The sequence below is a fragment of the Protopterus annectens genome, chromosome 1.part0 (genome assembly GCF_019279795.1).
Source record: "Protopterus annectens isolate FY-2018-M chromosome 1.part0, PAN1.0, whole genome shotgun sequence".
Taxonomy (NCBI): domain Eukaryota; kingdom Metazoa; phylum Chordata; order Ceratodontiformes; family Protopteridae; genus Protopterus; species Protopterus annectens.
This window is the reverse complement of record NC_056725.1, coordinates 706,262,980-706,278,486: the sequence shown is the minus strand read 5'-3', so window position 1 is coordinate 706,278,486 and position 15,507 is coordinate 706,262,980.

Here is a 15,507-nt window from a genome sequence, read left to right as displayed (position 1 = left end):
AACAGACGCTTAATAGTGCGTTGGTTAAATCTAGCACAAAACCGACAGCTAGCAACGTTGTGATCAGGGCCTAGGCAAGGAATACAGTAAGAGTGAAAATCCTTATGAGGTATTTGCTTCCCACAAGAAATACAATTGTTAACTTTTTCTGACATCGGTCTGGAGCAAGAAAAAAGTTTCCCCAATGGGATACTTAGCTTTAATGAAGACTTCGGTTCTGAAATTCGTATTTGAAAATCTCAGGAGTCGGCCGACCGGCACTTGCGAACTGCTTTTGCTTCGCGCACCACACGGAAAGAAAGACTGGAGAAAATGGCGTTGGCTGCATCTTTTATACCCCTGGTGCACTGACGTCAGGGAAGAGGCAACAGCAACAGACGCCGGACCTAGACTTTGGAATTCTGGCCGACTGAGGGTAGCCTGCCAGCAGGATAACCCAAGAGTAATGACTGCAACAGTGAAACATGATGAAAATCAAGTTCTGACAAAACCAACACAGTATATAAATTTGTCCAGAACAAGAAAAATTTCTCCCTCTCCACTTTCAACCTTCTACTTCAGCAAAGTAACTGGTCACCTCTTAGAAACTTCCCACTTGATCAGGCAGTACTTTACTTCAACAATTCTCCCTCCCCTGCACCTGCAAGAAAAATAAGAGCAAAAACTAGACACATACCATGGCTGACTAAAGATATCATAGCACTGCTGAAACAAAGCGACAGGGCATGGTCCGCTTATCACACCACCAAAAATAAAACAAACTGCACAACATATGAACAGCTCCGTAACCAGGCTGACACACCTTGATTTTTTTAACTGGACCTATTCTGATGAAGTCCTGATGTGTTTGCAGATGAAAAGCTATTATTTTGTTTGAATTAAGCTTAAATAAAATTTTGGCTCTGTAAGGAGCTCTCATGATTTGAGTTCTTTGGCTTCTTTATTTGAGTTCGACAGCCTTGTTTGGTGGAATAATTGGTTCCTGGTTTTGTTTTTAGATCCATTACAGTAAGTACATAACTTTTATATTCAATGCTGTTTACTTTCATCTGATTCAATGCATGGGACAGATTTCCAAGCTGTTATTACCTGGGTGGTATCAAGGAAGGACGCTACAGAGAATGGTGGAACATACTAGATTGTAACTTAGCAAGACACAAAAGTGGGAACTGTTGTCCAAACCACGGTAGCAGAATCAATATGCAGCCTATGTATAAATGCTGTAGATGTAGTTATAAGCCCTTGTGGAAAGAGCTTTGTTTGTAGGGATAATCCTTTTTACATATACAAAAGAAATACAATCTGCTAACCATCCTGAGAGTGTTACTTTAAAAACCTCTTTACCTAACTTAGCTCTAGAAAAGGCAATGAATAACTGGTCCAATTTCCTGCACGGTTTCATCTGTAAAGGCAGTAACTAAGATGGTGATAGACTTTCAAAATGTGTAGAATGTACTCCCCTCTGTTACAGGATCTGGGGAAAAACACAGTTAGGTCAATTAAAAGGTTTAAAATTGTCTCGGGTACCAGCTCAGGTAGGAAAGATGCATTCTTTAGGAAGCTCTCGTCTTTGCGAAAAACTAGGTAAGGGGATTTTTGCAGGACAGGGCTTATAATGCTGAAATTCATTTGGCTGATGTCACAGCCATGAAAAAAATGTCTCCCAAGTGAGAAGTTTGAAGTTCATTATTTCAGCTGGTTCAAAGGGGAATCGAGTTAAAGCTTACAGCTAAACAGTGATATCCAATAGAGATACTGGGTCTCTAACTGGAGGATGTAGAAGGAATGTTCCCCTCAGAAAGGCTGCTCTGGAAACTGTTTAGAAATGCTATGGCAGTGTAATTGTAACCTACAAGGAAATTAGAAAATTGCAACCATTTGTACCCTAATAGTGGAGAAATTACAACTGCTAGGGGAAAAGTTCAGACAAACTCAAAATTAAAATTAAGAGGGGTTGAAAAAGTACAGTTTTGTACCTACCATAAATGTAGATGTTCGAAGATCCACATTGCTGCAGTCCTTACATATGGGTAGTCTGCTGTCCTCGGTCGGCCCGAATACCAAAGTATTAGGCTGACGTCGGTCAAGGCGCTTAAAACTGACATCAGGACGTCAGGGTACAAAGGCGCATGACCGACGTCACATCCTCAGTCTTTTCTTGCCCCAGATGTCAGAAGACCCTAAAAAGAAAGGCCAAAGCCAAAAAACAGCAAAGAACAACCAACCACCCCTGCACTAACCATATTTACAATATTTACAACCCAAACCACACAACCACCTCAAACTATAGAGGGGAAGGAGGGAGGGAAAACTGGACTGCAGCAATGTGGATCTTCGAACATCTACATTTATGGTAGGTACAAAACTGTACTATGTTCTTCATCTCACATTGCTGCAGTCCTTACATATGGGTAGAATCCCAAAGCGGAGGTAAGGGAGGATGGCAAAACTATAAAGCATTAGGAGCTGCCAAAATGCCCTGTAAAATTGCAGTGGCAAATTCAGCCCTAGATTTAGAGTAAAGTGGAAGGTGGTAATGCTTAGAGGAAGTATGCACTGAACTCCAAGTAGCTGCCTCCAAAATATCTTTAGTAGCCACCCCTTAAAAAGCTGTAGAAGTGGCAGTAGCCCTAGTGGAATGAGGCCTAATCCCAGCTGGAATCTCCTTACCATGATGGGAATAACAGAAAGCAATACAAAAACCAATCCACTTAGAAATAGTTTGTTTTGAAACAGGTTTGCCCTGAGAACCCAAAGCAAATGAAACAAATAACTGCTGAGACTGCCTGAACCCTTTAGTTCTGCTCAAATAATATCGCAACTGTCTGTGTATATCCAAAGTGTGCAAAATCTTTTCCCCTTTATTTTGGGGTTTGCATAAAAAGTAGGCAAATGAATAGTTTGGTTTAAAGCCACACTAGAAACCACTTTAGGCATAAAGGAAGGATTAGTACGCAAAGACACCCTATCCTTGTGGAAAATTAAGAAAGGCTCAACCGCCATAAGGGCCTGTAATTCAGAAACCCTTCTCGCAGAGGTAATGGCCAACAAAAAGCAGTCTTCCATGATAAATATTTCAACTCGGCAGTAGCTGCAGGCTCAAAAGGTTGTAGAGTGAGTTTCTCCAACACAAAATTGAGATCCCAAGCAGGAGTAGGAGCTCTACGTGGGGGTCTTATATTCTTTGCCCCTCTAAGGAATTGCTTAAACAAAGGATGAGAAAATAATGGTGGGTCACAGTCATAGTGAGCAGAAATTGCTGCAGCATGAACCTTTATAGAGGAGAAGGACAAACCTTTGTCCAATAACTCAGTAAGGTATTGAAGAGCAACACTTAAATTAGGTTTAGAAACATCAAAGTCCTTTGCTGTACTCCAAATTAAAAATCTCCTCCATTTATCTGCGTAAACTTTCCTTGTACTAGGCCTTCTGGCCTCCAAAATAACATTCAAAACTTGTTGTGGAAGCTGAGACCCTTCAGGGTTTAAAACAGAATATGCCAGGCTGTTAGATGCAGAGACTGAAGTTTGACATTGAGTAGGTGACTGTTCTCCTGAGACAGCAGGTGTGGAATCGAAGGCAAAGGCCATGGAGGCTCCCATACCAGACTTCTCAGTAATGGGTACCAGTGCTGACGAGGCCAATCCGGAGCTATTAAAATCATGGTTGGCTTGTCCTGTCTGACCTTCAGGAGTACCTTTGGGAGGAGAGGCAGTGGTGGAAAGGCATACACGTGAAGACTGCTCCAATTGAATGAGAGAGCATCCACTTTCCAAGCTGTGGGATGAAACCTTTTTGTGCAAAACTTTGGCAACTGGTAATTTAGTGGAGAAGCGAACAGATCTATGTCTGGAGTTCCCCATAACACTGTCAATTTTTGAAATACATGAGGATCCAATTTCCACTCGTGGGGATCCATGATTTGTCTGCTCAACACATCTGCTAAGGAGTTCTGTGCTCCTGGCAGAAACCTTGCCTGAAGATGTAGCTGCAAACTGAGAGCAGTCTCCCACAAAATCATTGCTTGTCTGCATAGAGGGTAAGAATGAGTCCCCCCTTGCATGTTGATGTACCACATGACAGTTGTGTTGTCTGTTTGAATCAACACCTGCCCTGGAAGAAGTAAATCCTTGAAAGCTATCAATGCAAATTGGACTGCTAACATCTCCTTCAAGTTGATATGTAAATGTTGAAGTCTGGCAGGCCACGTGTCTTGTACCCATTTTCCATTTAGATGAGCTCCCCAAGCTTTGTCTGAGGCATCTGTCGTTAGAATCTGACTCGCCTCTGGTCGGGTCACAGAGAGTCCCTTGTTTAGGTGACATTCCTGAGCCCACCACAAAAATTCCTTTTGAATGCAAGGTATTATCTGAATGACAGTGTCCACATCTTGGCAGTGTTGCGTCCATACATTTTTGAGATACTATTGTAGCTTCCTCATATGCAGTTTGGCATTGGGAAGTACCAGAATACAAGATGCCATGAACCCCAAGGCTTGAAGGACTGTCCTTGCAGTCATCCTGGACTGACGAGACAATTGATGGAAATAAAGAGAAAAATTATTTTTCAAAAAGGCCATCTGGGATGCTGTATTCAGTCTCACACCCAGAAAGCACATGTCCTGAGAGGGTACTAGACTGGACTTTATTTCGTTCACAGAATACCCTAGGCATCTTAACACTGCCATCACATACTGTAAATGATGAAGAAGTTCATCCTTTCCTTGAGCCAGAATCAGGCAATCGTCCAAATAAGGATAGATTTGTATTCCTCTTAGCCTGAAGAAAGCTATCACTGGAGCCAGAACCTTTGTGAACACTCTGGGCGCAGTAGATAAGCCAAAGGGCAATGCAGAGAACTGATAATGAAAAGTCCCAGCCCGAAAACGCAGATACTTCCTGCAACTGGGCCTGATAGGAACATGAAGGTAAGCCTCGTTGAGATCCAGAGTCACCATCCAGTGATCTTTGCCCAGCAGAGGTAAAAGCTGTTGTAACGTCAACATTTTGAACTTGGGAATGTCCAGATATGTGTTGAGGATAGATAAATCCAAAATTGGTCTCCACGTGTTCCCTTTCTTCGGTACTAGAAACAGGCGAGAATAAAATCCTAGGCCCACTTCTGGCAGAGGGACCGGTTGTATAGCTCCTATTTGAAGTAGTAGAGAAATCTGTTTGTGAGCCTCTAGTCTTTGCTGAGGAGGAACATCTGGCATGCCTCTGAAAAGAGGCAAGGTATGGAAATAAAACTTGTAACCTTGGTGTATGATATCCAACACCCATTTGTCCTGGGTAATTAAAATCCAATTTTCCTTGAAGAGTGCCAACCGTCCTCCCAAAGGTGCTGCCAGGCAAGAAGGATCTGGCAGCTGAAACAGCAGGTCATTGGGCCTGTTTACGAAAGGACTGGCCCCTGCCATCATTCGAAGATTGTGCAGGTGAACTCCATGTTCTAGGTCTGAAGGAACTCTGAGCTCTGCCCCTACCACGTCTAGATCTACCCCTAGACTGAGAATCAGAAGAAGGATACATCCACCCCTTAGCAGGCCAATTTCTACTAAACTTCGGAGGCTGAACTTGCAAAAAATCTTTAACAGTCTGCATAGACTTAGCCTTGTCTTCCATTTTCTTCAAGACTGACTCCACAGGTGGACCAAACAACACTTCAGACTGCAAAGGAGCATCCAAAATCCTTGTCTTAACATGGTCAGATAAATTCTGATCCTTAAGCCAGACGTGCCTGCGAAGAACTGAACCAGTGGCAGCCACCCTAGAAGAGGCCTGCAAAGCATCAAAACCACACTGTAAAGAATGCTTACCCACCTGTTCAGAGACATGCACCAAATCTTGTAATTCTTTACACTCAATGCCTTCTGCCAGAGCATCCACCTTAGATTTCAATTGAGAAAGAAGAAAATTCTGATATTTCAACATATGAAACTGGCAATTCAAAGCCCTCATTGCTAAGGTAGAAGATGTATAGACCTTCTTTCCCCATCTATCCAAAGCTCTGGCCTCTTTATCTAGAGGAACCGGATTCTTTACAACAGAGGCCCTGACACCCTTAGGTCCCTGGCTAACAGTTTCTGGGTCCGCCCTAGGACTCTTATAGAGATATTTATGAGCCTCAGGCACCCTGTAATACCTATCCGGTTTAACAGGCGCAGGAGGCAGAGAATCAGGATTAAGTGAAGCCTCTGAAAATACATCTTGCACAACATCCAGAACAGGAGGTATAGCTAAGGGCCTATGTTTAGGTAAAAACAAAAATTCCCTAAGCCTTTTCCGTGAATCAGAAAAGTCCTGACCTTCCCACTTAAAATGTTCCCTCATAGAATGAAGTGTCTCTGAAAAAGAAAAATCCTCTGGAGGAGAAGCAGAAGGAGTGGAATCTTCTGCATCAGAATCAGAATAAGGAGTGTACTCCTGCAAGTCTTCAGCCGAAGACTCTGAATCATCCGAAGCCTGTTCAAAACTTTCCAGCTCTGGCTCCACCCTAGGCCTCTTATCAGGAGGGGGCATAGAACCTCTAATCAGAGTAATCAAATCTTCTGCCATTTTAAGCATGTGCTTCTTAGGCACAGACCCTGCTGAACTAGGAGTGATACCAACAGAAGCTAAACCTGGCCTGCCTCTGGAAGAAGCCTTGGAAACAGAAGGAGAGGGCCTAACCACCCTGGGAAGGGAGGGGAGTACAGAAACCTGAGAAGCCCCTTCAGCCTGGCCTGCCTCTTGAGAGGCCACATCCTGCAAAATCAAGGTCTCCCCCTGAGACTCCAGAGAAGCCTCCATCGGAACCACCGGTTCCATTGAAGCCTCTAAAGAACCGGCGTCCGGAACGGACGACTCATCTTGCCTGGGTTTAACCGCTTTGTCTTTGCGCTTCTTCGTGGAAGCGGGCGCCGGAGAATCCGACGGCATGTTATAATTGCACCGCTTCCCGAAGACCAGCCTAGCACAATCTAACCTTCGCTTAATAGTGCGCTTATTAAACCTAGCACAAAGCGACACCACTCACGCCGTGCTCAGGCCCCAAACAAGGAATGCACAAAGAATGATAATCCCTATGCGGTATCTGTTTCCCACAAGAAATACAATTATTCACTTTTTCTGACATCCGGTAATACACTGAGGCAAGAAAAAAACAAAATATTCCCCAACGGGGTACTTAGCCAACTTGGATTCGGTCTGAAACTCTGAACTCGAAAAATTTCAGAACGTCGAACGGCACTTGCAACGCTGCTTCTGCATCGGACCATGCGGCAAAAAAGACTGAGGATGTGACGTCGGTCATGCGCCTTTGTACCCTGACGTCCTGATGTCAGTTTTAAGCGCCTTGACCGACGTCAGCCTAATACTTTGGTATTCGGGCCGACCGAGGACAGCGGACTACCCATATGTAAGGACTGCAGCAATGTGAGATGAAGAACATCGAGTCTATGCCTTTCAACATAGCCCAGCAGGAAATATTTTCCATTTGCTCTGGTAAACTTTTTTTATGGATTGTTTTTGAGAAGCGGAGAATCTGAACAACTGAAAATGGGAGCCTGGCACCTCTAGCTACAGTCAGAACTGAGGAATTGGAGGAACCAAATGTTAGTTTCCTGGACTTTTGTTCCAGGAGAGGCAGTTCGGCCAGGTGAGTCAAGAGGTCTGGATACTGATCCCACATCCAGGGCGGATGTACTAGTAGAGGCAACCGAAAAGAGGATCTTGTTTGTCAGGGCCAGAAAGGAGCAATGAGAATCATTCTGGTCTTGCACCTTTTTGCATACTGGATAAACTTCTTCATTAGAGACAATGGTGGAAATGCTTAAGGGAGACCCAGAGGGCCATTTGTAGACTACAGCGTCCCTCAATGACTGTCCCTTTGGGAGATAAGGATAAAGTAAATGCTGCATTTGTTCAAGTAAGATGCAAAGAAGTTGTAGCAAGTTTGGCCCAAACAGCTGAAAATGAACTTATTACACCTGTGAGATGCATCCAGGTGCATCTGCAATTATCTCCTACTGACACCTCTAGGCATCAAATACTGCTTGTTCATATTTGCATCAATAATTCCAAAACCATGCTATGTACAAGGTTTTAAAATATTTCATTTTAAAGCTTACACAATGGCAAACTCAAATACATTATTTGACCTCTGTCTAGTGCAGGTAAAACAAACATTCCCTGTTGTTCTTATGATATTACTTTATACAGATATCATTTTCACAGATTTCTAAATATCTCAGCAACCAAGTTACACAGCCTCATATGAAAGCTCTTAGCTAGATGAATAAAATGTTGCTGTGTGCAACTTGAGTGGTTGCTGAGATTTTGTAAGTTGTTTACAAATGACAAATGTAATGCTTACTGTGTTTACTGTGATTTATAAAATTCAGTTTAGGACCTAGAACCTAAAGAATACTACCAGTATAAAAACAGTTTGTGATGAACAGTTTGCTATTTACACTTCTTTCATAACGCCTACGGTTCCAGAGTTCTGAGCATTTGTTTGAAATGTGAGAACATATTTTGATTCTGTCAAAAGGCTTTGGCTTTGCCCATTGGGAGTTACAGTGCAAACTTCCTGAGTTCCACTGGAATGAATGAGATGAAGCTGCTACAAGTGGACTAAGGGACCACTTAAGATGGTTCTGCTCAATTGGTTTGCCAATACACTGGATATTCCTGGGATGTGCATTGCTATTAGAAATTGGTTGGAAGACATCTACTGCCATTCTCTCATGGCTTCCCAATAAAGAGGGTACGAATGGGTTCTTCACAGTTTTCGGATATACCAGACTACTGCCACGTTTGCCTGAATAGAAATCACACCTCTGGAGAGAAGTCCTGAAATGCAAGGAGGACTTAACCTTCATCTCAAGACATTGATGTGAAAACTGGCCTCTAGATGTGTCCAAGAACCTTGGACCATCCTCCTTTCAAAATGTCCCTCCACCCTAGAAGGAAGGCATCCCTAATTACAACAGCCTGGAGCTGACCTGGGTAAAAGGTCTGACATGCCATCACTGGAGACTTTATCCACTAACTGATATGATCCTTGCATATTTGAGTGATGTGAATCTTGGTGGGTAACAGATGAATGTTGTATGACCATTGAACAGAAGTCCACTGGAGTACTCCCGGGTGGAATCTGGCTAGTGGAACCAGCATAATTGTGGAGGCCACCACACAAAACAGTCAACAAATTAGTGTTGCTGGGGGTGATTGATTTGGCCACCAAAGGGACAGCACTCTGCCATTAGTCAATTTGGCAGTTTGTAAAGATGTGTCGAGGTGGCATCTAATGAATTCCATTTGTGTTGGCACTAGATGACTCTTGGGTAGGTTATTGTAAACTACAAGTTCTGCATTATGTGGAGCAAGAGGTTCAGATGATGTAAAAGCAGATTCATGGAGGTAGCAGTAAGGAGCCGATCATCAAGATATGGGAAAACTTGAATCCCTAACAGGCACAGGCGCATGGCAACCATTGCCAATACTTTGGTAAACACCTTGGGGGCTGCTGTGAGAACGAAGAGAAATACTCTGACTTTGTAATGGTTCCAGTAAGGAACTGTACTATTCTTTCTTTATAGGACAGTATGAATCCTGGATATTTTTGGGGCACATCAAATTGCCCTCTCTCAAAAGAGGCAATATGAATTGAATCGTGACCATCTGGAAATTTTGTTTTACACACTGACTTAGATGGTTCACATCCAAAATAGGTTTGAGGTCCTGTTTTTAGATACTAAGAAACTAGACTAGACTTCATACTCTAACTGGTCTTGGGGGACTGGCTAGATGACTTTTCTCTAGCAGCTTGGAAGTATCTGCTGCTTTGCCAGGCTAGTGATTGCATGTAGAACTGTCCCCAAAACTGCCTCCACAGTGCAGCAGTTGGGCAACCTTTGAGGAGCACTGGTAGGGTTTTTCGGTGCATGGACCACAGAACCCTACCTCTTGGGTAATGTCCATTAGAGTTACAGTCTCCACTGTCACTAGGTCTGTCCCCAGCAGTGTGCTAATAAGCCCTGTAATTTCCAAACCCTGTATCGTCTTACCACCGCCCTGATTCCCAGAGATGGTCCTCCAGGGCAGAAAAATGGATTCCCACCTCAGAGTTTTACCATTTGAGTGACGCCTAGTTAACATTTCTTTTATGTTTGGCCTAAAAAGTGTGGAATCTTCAAACAAGGCATTAATGAAGAACATCTTAAAGCTTTCTGCGAAACTGCAACGGCAGATCCAGGCATGTTGGTGCATGGTGATGCTGCTCCCCGCTTGCCCATCAGCTGCGTTAGATAGTAGGCACTTGGTTACCTTTGATGTAGACTAAAAGGTAGATATCTAGGAGTACAGTCTTCTGAACATCTGCATGTAGATTACCTGAGACAGACTTGGAGAGCTCTTCGGTCAAGTCTCTCTGGAAGTGTGAGACATGAGCCAAGTACTTCAACACTCTAAGGGCAAAGGTCCCTAAAGCACAAGTCCATTTCCCCAACCTATCCAACTCCCTTTACTCACTTTAAGTGGGTGGACAGAGAAACTTTCTTCTGATAATTCCTTTTTGGGTGCTGCTATCACCAAGGCATCTACTGCTGGACTTCTGCTACAATGCTGTCTGTAGGTGCTGCTGAGATTTCATCTGGTTTCTTTGGTATTGGTTCCACCAAGCCAGAGTCCTTCCATACCCATTGAGTCATGAGGCCAATAAGGGGATCAAAGGATGCTACTACCCAGGATGAAGCGGAGCTGGAATCAAAGGCTTTTAACAGTCTTTTCTGGTGAAGAGTTATCTGTGGACCAATCCCCCTTGTCTTTACATCAATTCAAGGATCTCATTGAAAGTAACATCTTCTTAGGGAGAAATTGAGAGCAACCCTCCCCTTCATCCAAGTCCTGTCTTTAGTGAATGACTCTGCAGAGGAATTTATGTACTTCCGTTTGCACATCTGCTTCTTGTGGACCTGCACTGGTGGGTGATTAGATGGGTCAGAATCAGACTGGGAACTCACAAGATAAGCAGTCTCTGGTGCATATAGTACTATCTGTTAGACAGAATGAAGAGAAGAGGAAGCAGAATCCATACGAGGCTTGGGTGGAACCGATCAGAGTGGTAACACCTCATTGTTGGATACAGCCAAAGCCCAAAAACAAAAAATTGCCAGCACCTCGGAGAGTCAAACAAAAAGGTTTATTTAAACTTCAAAAAGCTGGTGATTAGACCGGTTTCAGCTAAAAGCTTTCCTCAGAAATACATTAGTGAAGTTACAAGAAGCCCTTATATAGCTGAAAATTTTTTAAATCCATGACATCATTTCCTGTGATTAATTAAATAGAAAATATATGTTATAATGGTGAATTTTCACAAATAACACATTATAAAAATGTCATCTATCCATATGCAAGTATGCCAAAGTAAGACAAAACTCCTATGATGAAAAAATCAAATACAGAAAACAAAAGAATAGAAAATGTAATGTTAAACAATAAGAATTAAATTACTTACTGCAAACTCATAGTTTATCATTTAGCCCTGGGGGAAAAAGTCCCCCTAGTTTAATAATCCACCTTCTCTCTTTTGTATTGAGAATGTCGTGCCATCCTTATTTTTGAATCACATATTATCATTGACCTCAATTACATACTAGGCATTATTTTGTAGCTGGTTAAATATAATACTGACTTGGACCTATCCTCATTATTGTAAACAGGGATGTAGATGTTAAGGACATATCCTTGTGTCAATTTATAGTTGGTCCACAGACATAAACAGTTTTTAACAATATATATATATGTGGTTAAATATAATACTGACTTGGACCTATCCTCATTATTGTAAACAGGGATGTAGATGTTAAGGACATATCCTTGTGTCAATTTATAGTTGGTCCACAGACATAAACAGATTTTAACAATATATATCTTTTTACTTCGTTCTATTGAAGGTCAACTTAGATACAGAGATCCCTTTGGACTCCCACCTATTGAGGTGAATATCACATTCAGACCTAACCATTTACATAATTTACTTGTTTAATTAATCACAGGAAATGATGTCATGGATTTAAAAAATTTTCAGCTATATAAGGGCTTCTTGTAACTTCACTAATGTATTACTGAGGAAAGCTTTTAGCTGAAACCGGTCTAATCACCAGCTTTTTGAAGTTTAAATAAACCTTTTTGTTTGACTCTCCGAGGTGCTGGCAATTTTTTGTTTTTGGACTAACCTACTACCAGCCTAACTTGCTAGCTACATCCTTACAATTCGGTTTGTTGCTTGCTGGCTGTGGGCATTTGGAGAGTCCTCAACTTAGTAGCTGTATATCTCTGTTTTCTCGAGATACAAAGGATTTCCAGACATCGTTTTTATTTTTATAAAACTCCTTTCAACTAAAAACATATCCATGATGCTTGGGCTCCTATGAGCAAACATTTTTTGCCTTTGGTGCAAGATATCATCATATCTGCTTACTTATTGAGGAGCGGTTCTTCAATTTAACACCATTTTTCCTGACTTTTGGCTTATTGATGGTGTTTTACATCGGGCAACAACTTGTTTATAGAGGAGCAGTTCTTTAGTTGGAATTAAGGCCAATTACGCTAAGGGTATATTATATCAGTTTTGTGTTTTCTGGACCCTCAATCTTGTACAATTTTACTATATTGGGGGATATAGTGGATGCTACAATTTTCCTTGAAGAAGAATCCACTTAAGCAGGTACTTTTTTCCTTTTGTGTAGTTAGACTTGGTTTTACCACAGGATCATTGTCCTGTTTGGGATAACTATACAGCAATTGACCACCACTTTGGATCAGTGACGATTATGGTTCTGAAATAACAACAACTTTTTCCTGCTTAATCGAGGAAAACAATTTGCTTAATCGGAGGACCCGAAGTCAGTATACTTAGCGACTTGACTTTGGAATACTATTTCATATATCGGGACAGCTCTCTGAAGCATTTTGAGACTTTATTGATCTAACCCATATTTTTTTTCTTAAATAACTGAATTATGAAGTGTCAACATTTTGTATAGTTATATTTCAACAAGTATAGTACTGTACGGTTTCACTTTTGGGTCTTAGGGGCTCCATGATTCTTACTGGCGGAGTGTGTAAGTGTGTTTTCTCACTGAGTGCCATTTTGAATACGCTAGAACTGTTTGTCAGGGTGGGCAAATCATTCAGCTCTAATGTTGGGAGTGTTAACATTATGAATGGCTCTATTGGATCACAATAACATTACTGTATGGTATTATCTTTAGGTTCTCAAGACAGAATGATTATAACCTACTGAATTTACAAATATGTTTGTCATCGGGCGCCATTTTGACAACGCCAGAACGATTTATCAGGGCATTTAGCCTTATAATCAATATAACTACTGTGTGTTTTTCTAAAGAAGTGCTATATTTAAACACATCTCATAGCTAGCCATCTAACAACAATTATTAATACAGTAGGATTACATGTAATTTTCATAACTTCTGCATGCTTTTTTGTTTTTGGTTTGTGTTTTTGATACCATTTGAAACCTATACGTAACAACGGATATATATTTTGGGGTCATTATATTGGCCGCATTTGCTGGATATATTCTTGTGGTTGGTTTAGATTTTTATCTATGGTAGACCTATCTCAGGGTATAGGGTCTTGATTATTCCCTGATAATATCTGACTGGGTTTCTATTTAAACACAGTATCATTTTTCTCTCATATATTTCTACCTTTTGAATATATAGTGTGTTCGACTAATAGGATTTCATCACATAAACACAAACACTGTTGGTTTAGGTTGGCTAGGTGCGGATTTCACAAAACAAAGTGTATAAGTTAGTTTTCCCCACAGGGTACCTTTGTGTCAATCTGAATACTGTGTACTTGGGCTGCCTAGGTCCCAATTTTCTTAACAATGTGGAAACTATATTAGGGCTGACCAGATTTCTGCTCTAACAATAACTATACACCAATTAGTGTTCAGGATATTATTGTAAACAACAATCTACATTACAAACATATTTTTGAATCACATATTATCATTGACCTCAATTACATACTAGGCATTATTTTGTAGCTGGTTAAATATAATACTGACTTGGGACCTATCTCATTATTGTAAAACAGGGATGTAGATGTTAAGGACATATATCCTTGTCAATTTATATAGTTGGTCCACACATATAAAGTTTTAACAATATATATATATGTGGTTAAATATAATACTGACTTGGATCTATCCTCATTATTGTAAACAGGGATGTAGATGTTAAGGACATATCCTTGTGTCAATTTATAGTTGGTCCACAGACATAAACAGATTTTAACAATATATATCTTTTTACTTCGTTCTATTGAAGGTCAACTTAGATACAGAGATCCCTTTGGACTCCCACCTATTGAGGTGAATATCACATTCAGACCTAACCATTTACATAATTTACTTGTACTCAACATTTAGATCTATCAGGTACAAGCATAGCTAAGTACAATTGGCTATTATTTGCCAACATTTTCTTCTTTTTTTTCAATTTTGTCTAAATACAAGATTTCTCTGTAACAACCAAACTTACCCCTTACATGAAAAACTCTGTGCCCTTCTGGATTCGAATTGCTTTAGATTTATCAGTAATTAATTTATTATACACTCTCAGTCTAGTGTGAACTAAACCAGTGCAACCAATTGTCATGGATCTAGAAAAATTACTATTAGGCCTATGAAAATTTTGGGATTGGCATTGACCAAAATTGTAAACAGGGCAGATCCAGTTGGAATTCCTTCCACAAACTTGGAAAACAAATCAAGGCACTGAGAACTAATATCTGGCATCATAAGCTTTTTAAAGCAATACAAAACATAAAGATGTAAGATACAGCCACTTGTGGCTAAATCCAGATGAGACTCTAATTAAAGAGTGGCAGATAGCACAACAAGAAGCGGCGATGGGGGGGTCAACATACTGTCAGCCTATTATGAGAGAACTATTAAGAACAATATAGAGCAGGTTGAAAAAACTTGCCACTCACTCAAACATCATGAGGGGACCAGTAATTTTCAGGATTGTTTAAACAAGTTGGCCAAGGAGGTCTCTACTTTGGAGAATAGCCTAAAAAGTAGGAAACTTCATAAGTTTTCTCGGGACAAAGAGGACTACCTAAAGGGTAGACAATTCGAATCACAGAAGGGTGTCAGGTTTGCCCAAGGCACTAGAAATGTGCCTTCCAATCGGAAGAAAAGACCTAGGTCTATTCTCAAGAAAACTGGCTCTAATTATATTACATCTGGGGAGGAATCTTCCACTACAGATACAGACATCTCCACAGTTGGGGACTCTCCAAATGCCAAAAGGGGTAGAACATCACAACACCCTTTAGGGGCAAGAAACATAGAGGGGTTACAAGTCTGGAAGAACTTTTCATGTCAGTGATAAAATAAATCAATACTATACGAATGTACATAATATTTCCAAACATGTTTTAACTGAGGAACAGCAAGCACTATTGAATAAAGGACTCG